The following is a 17574-nucleotide window of genomic DNA, read 5'->3' on the forward strand; positions in this document are numbered from 1 at the left end:
GCTTTCTTTTTTTATTTTATTAAAAAGGAGCAGCCCCCGTCCTGGGCCATTCTTAGCAGTGGGAACCACCACCTCCTCACTTAAATGAAAGAGTTTTAAGAGGTGATGCACTGAGTATTTGAGTGGGTTGACCCCTCTGGTGCGCCTTCAGGCCCCGCGGGGTCAGAAGAGGCCCCATCAGGTTTCACACGGACTGCTCCAGCCTCTGCATCGGTGGGGTCTCTGGATCCTGTTTGGCGCTGGTCTTGCCAATTCGACTTTCCCAGGCGCTGGTCTCAAAGTAGATGCCTCAGCGCCGCCTGCGTTCTGATTCCTGATGACTCGGAGTCGGCTTGGCGTTGAGGAGGTTTCAGGCATGGGGGAGGAGTGGTAGGGGTCACTGGACCCTAAGAAACACCAGTTGGGCACTCATGGTGAAGAATTGGGCTGGTATGAGGAGCTTGCGGAGGCTAATGGACTGGACACCTCTCCAGATACTTTTATGCTCTCTACACCTACTGTGGCTACGGAGGAGGGAGCTTCTTATGCTATGGTGGTAAAGAGGGCAGCAGAGGTCCTTGGCCTGAAGCTCCCCTCTGTGCAGGTCAAGACTAAACTCTTGACCAAAGTGCTTTAGCCTGGGGCTTTTTCATCTGCACCTCTTTTGCCCTTTAATGAGGTACTGACTGATGTCCTTCTAGGCAGGTTATCAAAGCTTAGCACAGGTTGTGAATAGCACGCCACCATCGTCCTGCTCCGGTTGATCCAGGTTTCCTTGGCCAAGATCCTACCCTTGAGAGCTTGGTGGTCACAAATTCAACACCCTGTGGTACCTTCCCTTCCATTCCCCTGGACAGGGAATTCAAATGGCTGGATGAACTTGGGAAGAAAATGTTTTCTTCCGCCATTCTATCGTTGCGGTCGGTGAACACTGCATGCCACTTCGGCCATTTCTCGCATACCTTATTAGAAACGGTTGCACAAGTTTTGCTATAGGTTCAGGAGAAGGCCGGGGCAGTGCTCTCCCAAGCAGTGAGAGATGTAAGGAGTGCAGCAAAGTTCACCATTAGGTGTGGTCTGGATGCGACTGACTCGCTGGGCAGAGAGGTTTCATCAATGGTGGCCTTGCTGCGCCTCTCCTGGCTGAGAACATCTGGCTTATGTGATAGAGACTACTAGCTGCAGATTCCTTAACGTAGAATTATCCCCAGGTGTGAGACTGGATCCGGGAAAAAAATTCCACAGCATCTCTACGCGCTGCGGGCGGCACAACGTGACACCGCCCTGACGACGTCTGCGGACGTGACGTCAGCGAGGTCACATAAGCCCCAACCAGGCGTGCTGACGTCAGTTTCCTTCGTTTCTGCATGCAGCGCGGATCCGTATTGTGTTCCCTTGACCTGTTTTCAGGCCTCTTTTAACACTTTTGCATTGGTTAACAGTGTGCAATTCCTTTAGGTTTCAAAGCGTGTACTTCTTGTACGCGTAAGATGTCGGTGACGGACTCCCACCGTATTTGTATGTGGTGCCTGGGCGAGCACCATAATTCTACAGACTGCGACGCTTGTCAGCATCTCAAGCCGAAGTCCGGGTGGTAGCGCCCAATGAAATTGCTTTCGGCCCGTTTGTCCAGATCGGTCTCATCACAGCATCCATCCCCTACCTCGGAGGGGTCCGGGAGTCGTCGATTCCGGCTGCGGCATAGTCCTTCACCCCGCGGGCATCGCTCGCCGGCCGGTAAGTCCTGCAGCTTGTCACCAAGGCCGTGTCCTCGTTCTGCAGACAGCGCGGGTTCCTTTCAGGACGTGTGTCCTCGCCCTTTGCCCCCCCTACCTGCCGTTTCCTGGCCTTGGGGCGACAAGGGCCCAAATGAAGGCCTACGCTACGGCTCTGCAGGCTTCGTTTGCCCCCTTTCTCTCCCTGAGACGTCCGCGCACCCTCGCCATGCGCTGGGCCTTCCGCTGACTCACCTGCGGATTCGCCCCCAGCGCTGACGAATTTCGGCTTCAGGTTCTGGAGGGGATTGTCTTCGAGGTGCGGCCCTACGGGGTTCCCATTTTCGGCCCACGGTGCCACTGCCTCGCCGCAAAACCCCTTGGGGTTTTTGTGGTGTTGCAGGAGGTCGCCAGGACCCCCGGCTCGTCCCAAGTCCCCCTCAGTCCTCTGGGCAGGTGGCTGTCTTACCGAAGGGCCGAGCCGACGCCTTTCCGACCCCAACGGCTATCCTCCCCGGCCCTGGCAGTGCCGCGGGTGGAGGCTGGTATCCGGGGCACCTACCCGGGCCCCTCTCGGTCCTCTGTGAAAGCAGCTGCCTCGTCGGAGGTTGAGTTTCGGCGCCTTTTCGGCGCCGAAACTGCCCCTTTCTACTGTGCGGCACATATGTTGGTGGAGGCCGACTCGGCTCTCCTGGTGGGCGCTTCGGCGCCGATCGGGGACGCTCCAGTGTCCGTGGCGGACTGTCCTGTGCAGGCCCAACGTTGGATCATCGACTCGTCCCTGGATGTTCCTTTCTCTCCAGAAGATTGTCGTCTCCTTGTCTCCTCTTCACCGGAGACTGGACACCACGTAGTTTCCTTTTCACCGGCGGCTTCCAGGGCCAGTTCTACGCTGTCTCGTGTCCTCAGCCCCCGGCTCGCTCTTCCGCACCTCGCAGTTGGTTGCCCGCAGGCTTCTCCGCACTCTCCGGAGACCCCTCAGGCCCCTTACTCATCCATGGGTCTTCCATCCTTCAGAAGCTACCCGTTTCTTCCAGGGCACGGGGATGGGTGGCTTAGTTTGCATCCTTCGCCCATGGAAGAGTTACTCTCGCCCCCACACCGACCTACGGAGGCAAGTGTGGCCTTTGTCAGGGCATTTTCCACGGCCACCAGCATTTTACAAATGGGCAACCCGGTTGCTCCAATTCCAACTGACCACTTGTTGGAGGTTCTCCACCAGGGCTCTGGTGGAGGGGAGCCGCTTCTTCCATTTGAAGCTTCGCTCCACAACTCTCTTCTTGGGGCCTGGGGACGTCCTGCTATGGGGGATCCGGTGCCTCAGCCGCTCCTCCACCGCCCTGCTCCGCACGATCCAGTCTGTCTTTTTTCCCACCCATCTGCCCAGGGCCCTGTCCTGCAGACTGCTTTCCTCCCTTGCCTTCAGTGTTGCTCCCTCCGTCACTGGAGGCCTGGTGGTTGGACTCCTGGGGGCGTAAAATTTTCGCATCCACTAGTGCTGCGCTGCGTGCGCTCAACACACTTTGTGTGTTGACCAGGGCTACCTCCGGCTTCTGGGATTCCGCGGAGTCCCTTCTATCTTGCATCTCCCACGAAGGTGTCCACGCTGATCTGCAGCACCATGTGCTGGATGGTCGGGAGTTAGCTACCTTTATTCTCCGTTCGGCCTTGGATGTCTCTGATTCTCTCGCCCGTGCTATGGCGATCTCTATGGCCCTCCGCCGCCATGCTTGGTTGCGGAATAGCGTCTTTCCGGAGAACATTCTGGAGCGTCTTGTTGACCTCCCTTTTGATGAGATTCTTTTATTTAACACCCAAGCAGACTCCACTATTCAACGACTCCTTACGGGGCTCCGTCCTCCTCCCCCTCCGTAAGCTTTGGTTTGTTGGTCCTCTGGCATCTTTTGGGAGGCGTATTCCCATCTTTCTCTCTGGGCCTAGTGTTTCGGTTGGCCCGTCTGTGTGCTGTGTGTGGCTTAGAATGCCTTCAGGGTCCTTCAGTCGGTCCTCTGTACTGGTACAGCCCTCCGTTTTCACGATGTGTGTTTTTTGGCGGATAGTGAAGCCAGTCAGTCAGTCAATCACTTTTATTCGATTTTGAAAATCATAAAAAGACACAGGATACAGTTCATAAAATACACAAAGTATAAAAAGACAATATCAAAATATCTACATATTATATTTACATGATGAATCATAAATCAGATCGTCAAAGAAAATATTTTTAGAGTAACATGTGCATAAACAATATATACAATCCAATTGTTTAAAAAAGAGTATTAAAACATTTTAAAACATCATGATATCTGTTATAGATACACTTAAGATATTTCGTTTATAATGAATCCATTGTTACCTTTACTGCGCATTTTGTTAATACGTACTCCTGCTACTAAAAAGTTAGCAACATGGAAAGTGATATGTGCATTGTGCAAAAGTTGCAGAAATAGGAGCGCTGGCCTAACCTGTAAAAAGCCAGCCTCTCTAAGGATGGGAACAAGATATTTTCTTCTGATTTTAGCGTAGTGATCACAAAACATAATAAAATGTAATGTATCCTGAGATGAAAAATGATCACAGTTGCATGGCTTAATGTTATCAGGTGTATCCCATCTGTAATATGTGCCCAACAGAAGATGTATTAAATTCAAACGAAATCTAATTAAAAGAAAGCGGTGAAATGGTTTATTAACAAATACCAGGTACGGTTCTGGACCTGGGACGGTTTTAAGCGCAAAATTTCTTCTAACCATTGTTTTTTTTAATTCTATTACCTCCCGCTCTACTGTAAAAAGATTTATCAGTGATGTCTTTATCGTTTTGACATCCTCCTTTTGGATGCCCTCAGGGGAGTTAAAGAGATCAATACGTCCCACCTTGGTTAACATTGTTTTTACGTACGTCAACCATGGGATCTTTAAGGCTCCATCCATACTTAAGCAATCTTCGAGGATTTTTTGATTTAATGAAATCTCATCGTTTAGCCAAGTTTTTAGCCAAGAAATGACAGGGGCGGATTTTATAATGTCTGAGACATACCCAGTACCCAGCTCTGAATGGATAGTAAATAGGGGTAGACTGGGGGACAGTGAGTAATGATCTGAGAAACCTGTTTTCCGCCCTCTGAATGAGGACTGGACTTGTATATCCCCAAATCAAGGCCCCATAGATGGCGATTGCCATGCTTTTAGCGTTATACACTTTAAGAATAGCGTTCGTCGGTCGTGACCCCAATTTCTTAGCGAAATTCAAGAGGGCTCCAGCAGATCTACTCACTGCATTTGATTTGCATTTGATTTGGCCTTATGTTGAGCACCCCAGGTACCTTTATCATCAAATAAAACGCCCAAATAAATAAAAGAAGGGACCCTATGTACCTCCTTTCCTGTACAAACAAAAGTTATGGGTTTCTTTTTCCTACCATTGAGTCCCATAATCATAACATGCGATTTTTGCGTGTTTATTTTTAAATCTAAGGAGCTCATGAAGTCCCCGAAAGAGGCCAGTAACTTGTTAAGGGCAACACCTGTTCGTGCCAAGAGGACCGCATCGTCCGCGTACAGGAGGACCGGAATGTTAATCTCTCCTGCACGCGGAACATCGGCCCCCAAGGCAGAAAGCACCGGCTCGAGTGTGTTTATATACAGTGTGAGGAGGAGAGGGGCAAGGATACACCCTTGCCTCACTCCTCTCTCTGAACTAAAGGGTTTAGTGCATCTGCCATCCTTAGTTACTCTGACCGATGCCTCCAATCCTCGATGCAGATCAGCCAGGAAGCCCACTAATGAATTTTCTATGCCTATTTCCAAAAGGACCCTCCACAGCCTTGACCTGTTAACCAGGTCAAAGGCTGAGGAGCGATCCATAAATGCCATATATAAGTCCCCTTTTTTAACTACGGTGTGTTTGCTGATGATCAAATGCAAATTAAGGCACTGATCCAGTGTGCTTCTTTTAGGCCTAAAACCATATTGTGCGTTAGATAAGATTCCCCTGCCTTCCAACCAAGATGTTAACCTCCCCAAAATGACTCTGCCCAAGATTTTAACCGCAGAGTCAATGAGGGAGATAGGTCTATAGCAGGCAGGTTCACTCTTTAGGCCTTTTTTAAAAATCGGTACGATAATAGATGTAGCCCAAGACTGTGGGATCGTACCTGTCCTGGCGGAGTTAAACACATTCGTCAAGATCCTAGCCCAGAATTTAGGTGCCGCCTTATACAAGTCCGCCGGGACCCCATCAGGGCCCGGAGCCTTGTTTTTGGATGTCTCATTTATAGCTTCTTCAATTTCCTCTGGTTGAAAAGCCTCCATTATGTCGACGTTAGGATGAATCGGGTTATCCTGTGATTGGTCAGATAGAGGCTGTCTATAAATATTGCCAAAGTGGGATAACCACAGGTCATCAGGTATAACACACTCCACAGGATGACTATCTGCTCCTGAGAAGTATGGATGGTTAATCACTTCCCAAAATTTAGAGCTATCCCGGAGGACCTCTGGTGATTGAAGATCCATCCATGCCTGTTCCTTAATGTCCTTCTTCCTAATGTAAATGGCCTGTTTGTACTCCTTCCTAAGTTGTATTATGGTGGATTTATTTCTTGGTGACTCTTTTAGTGCCTTTAAAAGGGCAGAGTGAGCCCTTGAGCAATTAGAATCAAACCACCGTCTAACTTTCTGTCCCCCAGTTTTTGTTTTCAAGGTTAAGTCATTATTAACTTGTTGACATACTCGATTAAAGGCCTGTACCATAGTAACATTGGGGGGAAGGGGGTCCAGACAAATGCCTACCTCCTTTTCAACTTTTGCTAGGACTTCTTTTAAAAAGCTAATCGGTGTTACATTAGACCATTTTAGCCTTCTCCCCTTGTCTTTGGTTATTAGGTTTGTCACTGTTTGTATACCAGATTCTTTAAGATCTTTAAAATCAATCAATCCGTCATGTGAGACCTCTAGTACCACAGGATTGTGATCGCTAAAAATAGAGTCTACTACTCTATAGCTTAGAATAAAAGTCAAGATAAATGAGGAAATAAAAATAAAATCTATGACTGAGCCTGTATCTTTCCCCTTATATGTTATTGGTCTTGGTCCTAATGGGCAGCAACTAGATTCATAGAGATTATAGGTGGCCAAAAAGTTCTCCAAACCCTCCCCGCCTTTTGTATGTTCAAAATGTGTAAGAAGCGCGAGGGGTGGGCCACCCTTATCTTCAACAATACAGTTCCTACTACAAAGATGAGTATTAAAGTCGCCCAGCAGAATAATCTAAAACCACATTTACATAATTTATAATTTTCCAAAAATTCCTCAAGTAATACCAAAAGTTGGTTAGTGCTGACAAATTCAGGAGAGTTATAAAAATTAATCAACAAAATAGTAGTCAGATTTGTCATTGACAGTTCTACAACCAAGAAGTGTGGGGAGCAAGTCTGTAGCTGTTTGGCTTTCCCTTTCAGGTTAAGTGAAATTAATATAGATAAGCCGCCTTTTGCTCTACCCGACACACTTGGCGTAGCCAGAATATTAAAATGAGCAAATCCATCTAACTCAAAGTTGTTATCTATATCCCAAGTTTCCTGTAGTGTAATAATATCAAAAGATGAGCTAAAACTCAACCAATTCTCATCTTCAGCCTTAGATCTTAGTCCTGCGATGTTCCAACTAAGGATCCTACAGGTCTTCCCACTTACCAATAGGGGGATCTGGTTAGTGTCGTTTGTCTTCTCTAGTCAAACCAGATTATCTGTGAGTGAAAGTGGGGAATAACGATTAGATAAAGGGACACCCTCTGTGTGTTTGTTATTCAATTGCGATGTCATTGTCGTAATTCGTGGAGCATGCTGAGTGGTAGGTACTGAAGGCCCAGCCTTAGGTTGCATTGCAAAATCACATGGCCCTAGAGTAAGACTACTTTTGTTCCCAACTAGCCTTTGTGTGGATGAAGTAGCTTTTGCCCCCCCCCCCCCCGCGGTGGGTAGAAATACCCCAGCGGGAGTGGCCTAATTGCATTATTTGTTATCGGCGATCCATCCCAAAATAATTTGTCTGCCACTTCTTTGTCAGAAAAATTAATGACTATGCAATCTCCCATGATGTTCTTATCTCCATGCCCTACCCACCCCACCCTTCTAGCCATAATGATATAGGGGGTAATGTCAAGTTCACCACTGGAATATTGCTTACACCATTCCCTAGATTTATCTAGGAGATCTCTGGTAGACTCTCTCATTATGGGGCAAAGGTGGAACCCCGCCTATTACTGCTACATAGGGAGCTGCTTGGGGTGGTAAATGCAGTCTAATAGTGCTAGTTGAGCTATGGTTAAGTAAATTGTGGGCGGTGTTAAAACCTGACATGGTATTTTCCTGTGTGGTGGATTGGGTACTAGCGCCACGGTTAGGCACATGAGATGAAGTTGACAATTGGGTTGGTGGAACAAGTGTTTGTTGTAATTGTGCATTAGATGGAGTAATTTTAACTCTAGTGCATTCCATTAACTCCACGGTATGGGTAGCATTAGACTTAGTTACATCATTTAGCATTTGCTCTTTAGCTCGAAAATCATTAGTGAATGTATCGATTCTCTCACACCTCTTTAGCAATCCTGCCAAACAGCTATTCAGGCAGTCCACAATGTCTTTACCAATCTCTTCCAATATTGGCTCGAGGCGAGCGGTAACCAAGTCTTCCAATTTGTCCCCCATAATTAAGCAAATGTCTTTAACGAGGTCCTGATGATGGGAAGCGGGAACACCTTTCCTCCCAATTTTCTTGGATTTCTTTCTGGAACTATTGGGGGACATATTCTGGCCCAAACCCACATTCTCTGTGTGCTGCTCTGGTAAATTGGTAATATCAGGGTTACTAACAGGCAACTCCTCAGCCGAGGGGCTAATGGGGATTACCACCGTGGGGTGTGAGGGTTCAGTATCAGCGGGGCTAGAAACTTTGCCCAGTTCCAATTCCTTCTCGGCATTAGCAATTTTCTGATTAATGGCTCCTACCGCTGATGTAAGGTATGAGATAATTGTATCTGCCTTGCGGGGGACTTTAGCATCTTTAGCCCCCTGTCCCTCAGGACCCAAATGTTTTCGCTTACCCATTTGTCCGGCCAAGGGGGGTGGCCCGGCCTAGCCTCTTCTGGCCCCTGACGGCCACAGACGGCCCGCCCTCTGCCCGGGCTCAGCCCGGCGACGCCCGCGCGCGTCCCGCGATGCGGGAGGAGCCTCCGGTTCTTATGCGCCTCCGGGCGCTGTGGGCTGACGCTGCACCCGGCGTCCCCGGGAAGAAGCAGGGGACGCTGGGAAGTGTAGTTTCTAGCCGCTCCGGCGGCGTTGGAAGGCGGTGAAGGAGTTCGCGGGTCCCGTGCCTCTGGACCTCCACGCAACAATGCCCCGCTGGTATGTGTGAATGAGATGCCAGGACATAGGTCAGAAGAAGATCCAAGAGTGTCTGGAATGAGCCTTCCTCCTCAGCATAGAGCGGCCCTGCCGCTCTCTGGACTCAACGCCGCTTCTGAAGCCATATGGGTCCTCAGGTTGGACCATCTGTGTAATTTTTGGCTGATTGGTAAGCTGCCTGCGGTGATACCCACAGGTCTTTTCTGTTCTTGACCTCTGCTGCGGGTTTTCCCTAAGAGGTGTTCCCCTGTTTTGTTTTAGGGAGTGTCATACCCTCATGGACATGCCCATTGATGATCAGCCACCCTCCTGTACAGATTTCCCAAGTTATGCGAGGACATGGATGGGGTGCATTCAATCTCATGGGAATGGTAACCAGAAGACGCCACTAACTCCACTGGCAGCTGTAGGCTCAAAGTTCTCTTTGTTTGAGTCTGCAAGGCCATGGGTGTCAAATTGGAGGAGGGAATCCAACATCATCTCCTCCACTAGCAGTCTATAACATGAGACAGATGGGTCATGCAGATCATTTGAAACGGTTAATCCCTTTCTTTCCAATCTTTCCCTCCTCCATTACCACCATCTCAAGAATGTCTGGTGGAGGATCATCTTTTCTTGCTCCGAGAGGAATTTACAGCTCTCCTGGTCAAGGGGGCTATATAACAGTTACGATTTCGAAAGTAGGCAGTAGTTTTTATTCCTGCTACTTTCTGATACCCAAAAAGATCAAAGGTCTCTGTGCTATTTTAGACCTCCATAACCATCAATCTCATCCTCAAAAAGGAGAAAATCAAGATGCTCATGTTGACTCTGGTCTTATCTGTCCTAGACTAAGGAGACTGGCTAGTAGTGTTGGGCTTGCAGGGTGCGTATTTAAACATTCCCAGCCTGTCTGCCTACAGTCATTACCTGTGGTTCAAGGTAGGCCACGAGCACTTTCAGTTCACTGTGGTACCCTTTGCCTTACCAATGCTCCGTGTGTGTTCACTAAGGTGAAGGCGGTGGTCGCAGCTTATCGGCACAGGTTTGGGGTTTCAGTCTTCCCCTGCCTCGACGACTGGCTGTTGAAGGCATTTTCACCCCAGATTGTCGTCTCCCGCCTCCAGACTGCGTGGACCTTCTGCATTTGCTATGGTTCACCTATAATCGTTCCAAAGTCAGACATGACTCCTCAGATTCTCCCTTTAATCGGAGCTGTTCTGGACACAGTGCAGTTTCGGGCTTATCCTCCCGAGCAGCGAGCCTAAGATATTCAGGTTATGATACCGATGTTTCAGCCTCTATCCTGGAATTAAGTGAGAATGACTGAGGCCACTGGGCCTCATGGCGTCCGGTATCCTGTTGGTAAATCATGCCAGATGGCGTATGCAGGCTCTACAGTTGGACCTGAAGATTCAGTGAGCGCAGCATCAGGGAAATCTCCCAGATGTGGTGCAGATCTTGGAGGGAACTGCAAAGGATCTGTAGTGGTGGCTAACCAACCGTTATTGGGTCAGAGACCAACTTCTCTCCCTTCCCCAACCAGATCACACAGTAGTGACAGACTCGTCGCTCCTGGGATGGGGAGGTCATTTGAGAGAGGTGGAGATTGAAGAACTCTGGTCTCCGGGGGAATCAGGGCTTTGCATCAAATTGTTCGAGCTCCGGACGAACCGACTAGCATTGAAAGCATTTCTTCCCTTTGTCAAGGGGAAATTAGTGCAGGTGGTCCCGGACAACACCACCGCCATGTGGTACTGCAACAAGCAGGGAGGGGTAGGGTGTTGGCCCCTTTGTCAGGAGGCCCTGCGTCTCTGGTGGTTTAACACTTGACAGGTTCTCTGAATGCCAGAGCAGACCAACTCAGCTGTCGATACCTAGCTGATCACGAATGGTATTTCCACCCAGAGGTGGGGCATGGTCTCTTGCAGCAGTGGGTAGAGCCTTGGTTAGTTCTGTTCGCCTCTGAAGAGAACAGACAATGTCAGCAGTATTGCATGTTGGAGTTTCCAAGGTGGCTGTCGCCCGGAGGAGCTTTTCGTTGCGAGTGGAGCTCAGACCTCCTGTACGCCTACCCACCCATACCAATCCTGCCCAGAGTTGTCAAGAAGATCAGGACGAATGGGCTCAAGACATTCTTGTGGCTTTGGACTGAGCGTGGAGAGTGTGGTTTACAGGTCTTCTTCGAATAAGCATGTATCAGGCTGCCCCTTCGGGAGATTCTTCCGTCGCAGCAGCAGGAGAGTGTCCTGTGAACTCTCCACTACCTTGCCTGGAGATTGAGCGGCGACAGTTGATCTGCTCTGGGCGCCCTCAAGGGTTATCTTTCTTCTCTGTCTGCTTTGCGGCTGCTACCTGACCAACCCTCTTTGTTGACAGCCCCTATTGTTAGTAGGTTTCTGATAGGGCTTGTACATATGTTTCCCCCTACGCCTTTCATTATTCTTCAGTTGGATCTGAACCTGGTTCTCACTTACCTCATGTGTGTCCCCTTTGACCCACTACATAATTGCCCCTTCGGTTGCGTGCCATCAAGACAGCATTTCTAGTGGCAATCACTTCTGCCCGGAGGGTGAGTGAGCTTGAGGCTTTATTATCCAAGCCTACCCATCTTATGATATTTCTGGATAAGTTAGTGCTTAGTAACCAAGCCTTATTCCTACCTATGTTCCTCCACATCCCTCTAAGGAAGAGGAGTGACTCCATCATCTGGACCCAAAAAGAGCATTGTTGTTCTACCTTGAAAGCACAAAAGTGTTTCAGGTGGATGACCAACTCTCCATAGGATATGTGGGAGCTACAAAGGTTGGGAATTCCAGATACCTTTATGGGAATATTTGCAGAAATATAATCTAAATGGATATCTTGCTCATAGTCTGTTGTATCCTGAAACTAAGACATTAATCTAACCTGTGAACTAGTTCTGACAACACTTCGTAACTGGCTGAAAATGTTGGGGAGGGGGCAAGTAAAACCTCTGAAATTGCACTAATACGGACGCTATACAACTTGACCCAGACGTGAGGGGAACGGCCATCGACACCTCTGCGAGAACTAGCGGGAGCATGTCATCTTTGCCGCCATTAACGCCGCTGAGGGGAGCGGAGCTGCCGGTGCAGTTCTGAGGCCCAAAATACAACCCCCCTGAGGGCTCTGCATGGCGCAGAGCCAGTGACGCTGTTGGAGGGCGGAGGCCCTCAAAATCGGCCCGGCCCTCCCGCAGCGCGTGCATGCCCAGGCGCTGTCCGGGCTGAAGCCCTGGCCAAGGGCGGGCCCGTCCGTGCCCATCGGAGACCAGAGGAGGCCGGGCTTGGCCACCCCTCTAACATTCAAGCATGGGTTAGTGAAAACAACTTTGTACACAGGCCCAAGGGGGTTTAAAGGCTAAAATTCCCTGTAAATCAGCCTCTATAATTATTTATTCGACATCAGCAGTGGGGGCATTAAATATAGAAATTGAGAATGCAGAAAAGGAATTGGGCCTGGATACAAGTAATGCTCAAGCTGAGGATATACTTTTGCCGGACCCTGCGCTTAAAATACCTGTTCCTCTGGAACCCACAGTTTTGATCTCCACCCTGTCACTAGCGAATGAGACATTGACTCGTGATGGAGCCCAGGGGGACATAATCGATTTGACATCTAGGGCCCGACGGCCAAGGGGGGAGTGGCATCAAAAGGGAGTCTTGTGGATACCCTGGGGAAAAGGAGACCCACTAAAAAACTGTGTAAGCGGGATAGAGGCAAAAGAAACATGATACCACCTGGTCAAGGTAAGACTGCTGGAGAGAAATCTGACTCACTAGTACGGAATATAGTGGAGGAAATTTTTTCTTCAAGGTTGGAGTCTGTTTTAACCACTATAGCAAAATACACTATTGATACCTTGAACACTTGTGTGAGCGCATGGATCGTCTTAGTTTCATTAGAAACGCAAACGCAAACCTTGTCTGTCAATCCCACTTTAGCCCCGCCCCTGAAGGTCCATTTAGATCCTAGGCCAGTCATAGGGAAGGCTAGTGAGGGTAGGAAATCCAACTCTCCCCTTCACAGGCTGGGGGGAAGACAGTAAGGTTGGCTGACCGTGTGGCTCCATTGGGTCCTTGGAAGGGGGGTAAGGACATTAGTTGCGCCATCTCTAACCCCTTAACTAGGGATATGGAGGGGACCATTAGAGAAGCCTCACCGTTTTCTGTCAAGAGTAATGCACCTGAGGATAGTAGACTTGACCATCCCCCAGAAGCTACTCCCTTGGTTGTAATTCTTGTCGGGGTACCCTGTTTAGGTAAGGATGAGGAGGAATCTACGATGGCCCTTTTTTCAAAAGTTAATAAATGGTGTGGTGTCCATTGTGTTGAGAATGCTAATATTTCATCTAATATTAACATGGTGAGACGGGTGAGGTGGGTGGGCAACTGTACAAAAACCATCGAGGGAGATTGCATTATAGTAAATATTAATAGAAGGAATGTAGCAGACAGGCTGCTATGGGATGCCTCAGAGGTACAAAAGGTGAAGAGGGGTATCAGGGCAGTGCCCCTGGGCTTTTTTTATCCCCCGGGAAATAGGCCAATTGCACCAGCTAGGTTGCATTTCAACAAACTCATTTGGAGGTCTCCTCAATCCCCTCATGGTCTGTCTAATAAATCAAGGGGAGATTCCAACTGGGTAGGAGAAACACATTGGTATCATCTAACCCCCCTATGCCAAAAGGAGTAGAAGAAACTGATTTACCTACATCAAATGGTTTTTCTCCACTATCACACCTAGATGAGAATGATTGACTGGGGTTATCAGTTGAACCTATTCTTGAAGATCGTTATAACTCTCATTCACTGGTTGTAGAGGCTAACCTTAATCCCAAGATCATTAGCTGGAACATCGCGGGACTCCTGATCTAAAAGAGATGTCCCTAGTTGGTTAAACTTTATAAAACAATATGATGTTATTTCTTTTCAGGAAACGTGGGAGAAGGCGAGTAATTTTTGGTTTAATGGGTTTATATCATATTGCCTAGCAGCCTGTCCAAGTATAGCAGGCAGAGCGAAGGGGGGCCTCGCCCTTCTTTTCTCATTAAAATTAAAAGGTTCAACAAAGAGGCTGGAGGCAACCTCCCACAATTGTTTGTTTGTTGAACTATGTACCCCTAGTCAACCTAAAGTGGCAAGAAGGCAATCTCCGGAATGAACATTTACTCTATTTACAGGCTTTTTTAGAAATTTATAGGTCAAAACAAACTTCTTTTTATCACATTATTCTTATGGGCGATTTTAATATTCATTTGTGTAACTTGGAGTGTCATGTTGTTAACCACTTGGGTCCTGATTATTCTGTCTTACCCCACTTTGAGCATATACAACAGGGAGAGGTTATGGCAGACCTTCTGGCAGGCGTTGACTTGTTTGAACCCTCCTGTAATGAGTCAAGTAAACGGTGTCCAACTTTTAAAGCTCGAGAAAGGGACACTATCATTGACTATATATTTGTGCCCCCTACATTACTAGCCAATTTTGCCTTTTATAATGCTTGTTCTCCCCGTTTAGAGACCACAATCCAGTAATTCTGGAGTTAAACAAGGACGTGGGGCTTTTGGGCTTACCAGAAAGGTTTACAGGATCCAAGAGCTTATTATCAAGGGATCAGGGGAGGAGACTCAAGTGGTCAAAAGTAATTCCTGAATCTTTTCATAGTGATTTGCGTGAGAAGGCCATGTTTAAATTCGATATGTGTAAAGACCCAGCACCCTAGGGACTGAGGTAATTAAAGCCTTTGAGGGCATTTGCAGGCAAGTAGCTATGGATCTGACTGTTACTTCTAAACCCAAATTAATGCACGCCCTCAAGAAAACACCTAGAGACAGGGAGCATATAGCCCAAGCGAGGAATCAATCAATCAATCAATCAATCAATCAAAGACATTTATAGAGCGCACTACCTACCCGTAGGGTCTCGAGGCGCTTGGGGGGGGGGGTGCCGCTACTGCTCGAACAGCCAGGTCTTGAGCTTCTTCCTGAAGGAGAGGTGGTCTTGGGTCAGGCGCAGGTCGGCCGGGAGGGAGTTCCAGGTCTTGGCGGCCAGGTAGGAGGAGGACCTTCCTCCTGTAGTGGCTCTGCGGATGCGTGGGACGGCGGCGAGGGCGTGGCTGGCGGATCGGAGGTGGCGTTTGGGAGCGTAGAAGTTGATTCGGTTGTTGAGGTAGCTCGGGCCTTGGTCGTGGAGAGCTTTGTGCGCGTGGTAAGGAGGCGGAAGGTGATTCTCTTGTTGACCGGGAGCCAGTGCAGGTCTCTTAGGTGTCCGGAGATGTGGCTGTGTCGTGGGATGTCGAGGCTGAGTCTGGCTGAGGCGTTCTGGATGCGCTGGAGTCTCTTCTGGATCTTGGCGGTGGTTCCGGCGTAGAGTGCGTTGCCGTAGTCCAGTCGGCTGGTGAGGAGGGCCTGGGTGACGGTCTTCCTGGTCTCTGTGGGGATCCACCAGAAGATCTTCCGAAGCATGCGCAGGATGTTGAAGCACGACGAGGAGACGGCGCTGACTTGCCTGGTCATGGAGAGGGAGGAGTCCAAATGAAACCCAGGTTGCGTGCGTGGTCCGTCGGTTTGGGTGCAGTGCCCAGGGCGGGGGGCCACCAGGAGTCGTCCCAGGCGGAGGGCGAGGAGCCCAGGATGAGGACCTCCGTCTTATCTGTGTTCAGCTTTAGGCGGCTCGTCGTCATCCACTCGGCTACCTCTCTCATCCCTTCGTGCAGGTTGGCTCTGGCGGCGGCGGGGTCGTTGGTCAGGGAGAGGATCAGCTGGGTGTCGTCGGCGTAGGAGATTATGTTGAGGTTGTGTTGGCGTGCGATGGCCGCGAGGGGGCTCATGTAGACGTTGAAGAGAGTCGGGCTCAGTGAGGATCCTTGAGGGACGCCGCAGATGACTTTGGTGGCCTCTGATTTGTACGGTGGTAGGCGGACTCTTTGTGTTCTTCCGTCGAGAAAGGAGACGATCCATTCCAGCGCCTTCTCCTGGATTCCAACGTTGCTGAGGCGCTGCACTAGGGTGCGGTGGCAGACCGTGTCGAAAGCCGCGGAGAGGTCTAGGAGGATGAGGGCCGCTGTTTCCCCGTTGTCCATCAGGGCTCGGATGTCGTCAGTGGCGGCGATGAGGGCGGTCTCGGTGCTGTGGTTGGCACGGAATCCGGACTGCGATGGGTCGAGGGATCCATTCGTCTCGAGGAAGGCGGCCAGCTGCTTGTTGACAGTCTTCTCGATGACTTTGGCTGGAAACGGGAGTAGAGAGATGGGGCGGTAATTCTTGAGTTCGGTGGGGTCTGCTGTGAGTTTCTTCAGTAGAGCGCTGAGTTTGGCGTGCTTCCAGCTCTCGGGGAAGGTGGCGGTGTCGAATGAGGTGTTGATGATGTCCCGCAGGTGGGGTGCGATGACAGCGTCAGCTTTGTTGAAGACGTGATGAGGGCAGGGGTCGGTCGGAGATCCGGAGTGGACGGAGTTCATCGTGTGGACGGTGTCTTCGGTGTTGACCGGGGTCCAGGCGCGGAGGGTGGTGGTGGGTGGCGTTGCTGCGGTCGTGGCGTGCGTCGGTTGAGTGCTGAAGCTGTAGTGTATGTCCGCGATCTTGTTGTGGAAGTAGTAGGCGAGGGAGTTGCAGAGGTCTTGCGAAGGGGTGATGTCGTTGTTTCCGGCGTTGGGGTTGGAGAGCTCTTTCACGATCTTGAAGAGTTCCTTGCAGTTGTGTGCGTTGTTGTCCAGTCGGTTCCTGAAAGCCGTTTTCTTGGCGCTGCGGATCAGTTGGTGGTGTTTCCGGGTGGCGAGCTTGAGGGTGGTCCTGTTGTCCGGCATGGGTTCCCTTCTCCAGGCTTTCTCGAGGGCTCGGCAGTTCTTCTTGGAGCTCTTGAGTTCGTCGGTGAACCAAGGGGCTCTCTTACTGCCGGGTCTGCTGGGCGGGGTCCTCAGTGGGGCGAGTTCGTCCGCGCAGTTGCTGATCCACTTCGTGAGGTTGTCGGCGGCCTGGCTGGGGGTTGCTGAGCTGGCCGGAGGGTGCTGGCTCAGGGAAGCGGCGAGCTGGTCGGCTGTGATCTTGTTCCAGCTTCTTCGGGCAACCTGTTGCTGGTGGTGGTGGGTCGTCGTTCTTCTGAAGGTGAAGTGGATGCATCTGTGATCTGTCCAGTGGAGTTCTGTGGCGTGGCTGAAGGCGATGTCTTTGCTGGATGAGAAGATGGCGTTGAGTGTGTGTCCGGCGAGGTGGGTGGGGGTGGACACCAGCTGCTTGAGTCCGAGGTTGGCGAGGTTGTCGAGCAGGGTGCTGGTGTTGCAGTCGTTGTTGTTCTCCAGGTGGAAGTTGAGGTCCCCCAGGAGGATGTAGTCGGCGGAGGGGAGGGCGTGCGGGCTGACGAAGTCGGCGATGTCCTCGCTGAATTGAGTGTGTGGTCCCGGAGGTCGGTAGATCAGGGTGCCTCTGAGGGTGGTCTTCGGGTCGGTGTGGATCTGGAAGTGCAGGTGTTCGGC

The 17574-nt window shown here is 50.0% G+C and overlaps 1 protein-coding gene across 4 annotated transcripts in view; it reads left to right on the forward strand.

The window, feature by feature from the left end:
• Positions 1-17574, forward strand: part of SENP7 (SUMO specific peptidase 7) — a 1147554-nt gene that overhangs the window by 415825 nt on the left and 714155 nt on the right. The gene's annotated exons all lie outside the window — the stretch shown is intronic.

This window comes from Lissotriton vulgaris, chromosome 8, assembly GCF_964263255.1.
Source record: "Lissotriton vulgaris chromosome 8, aLisVul1.2, whole genome shotgun sequence".
Lineage (NCBI taxonomy): Eukaryota > Metazoa > Chordata > Amphibia > Caudata > Salamandridae > Lissotriton > Lissotriton vulgaris.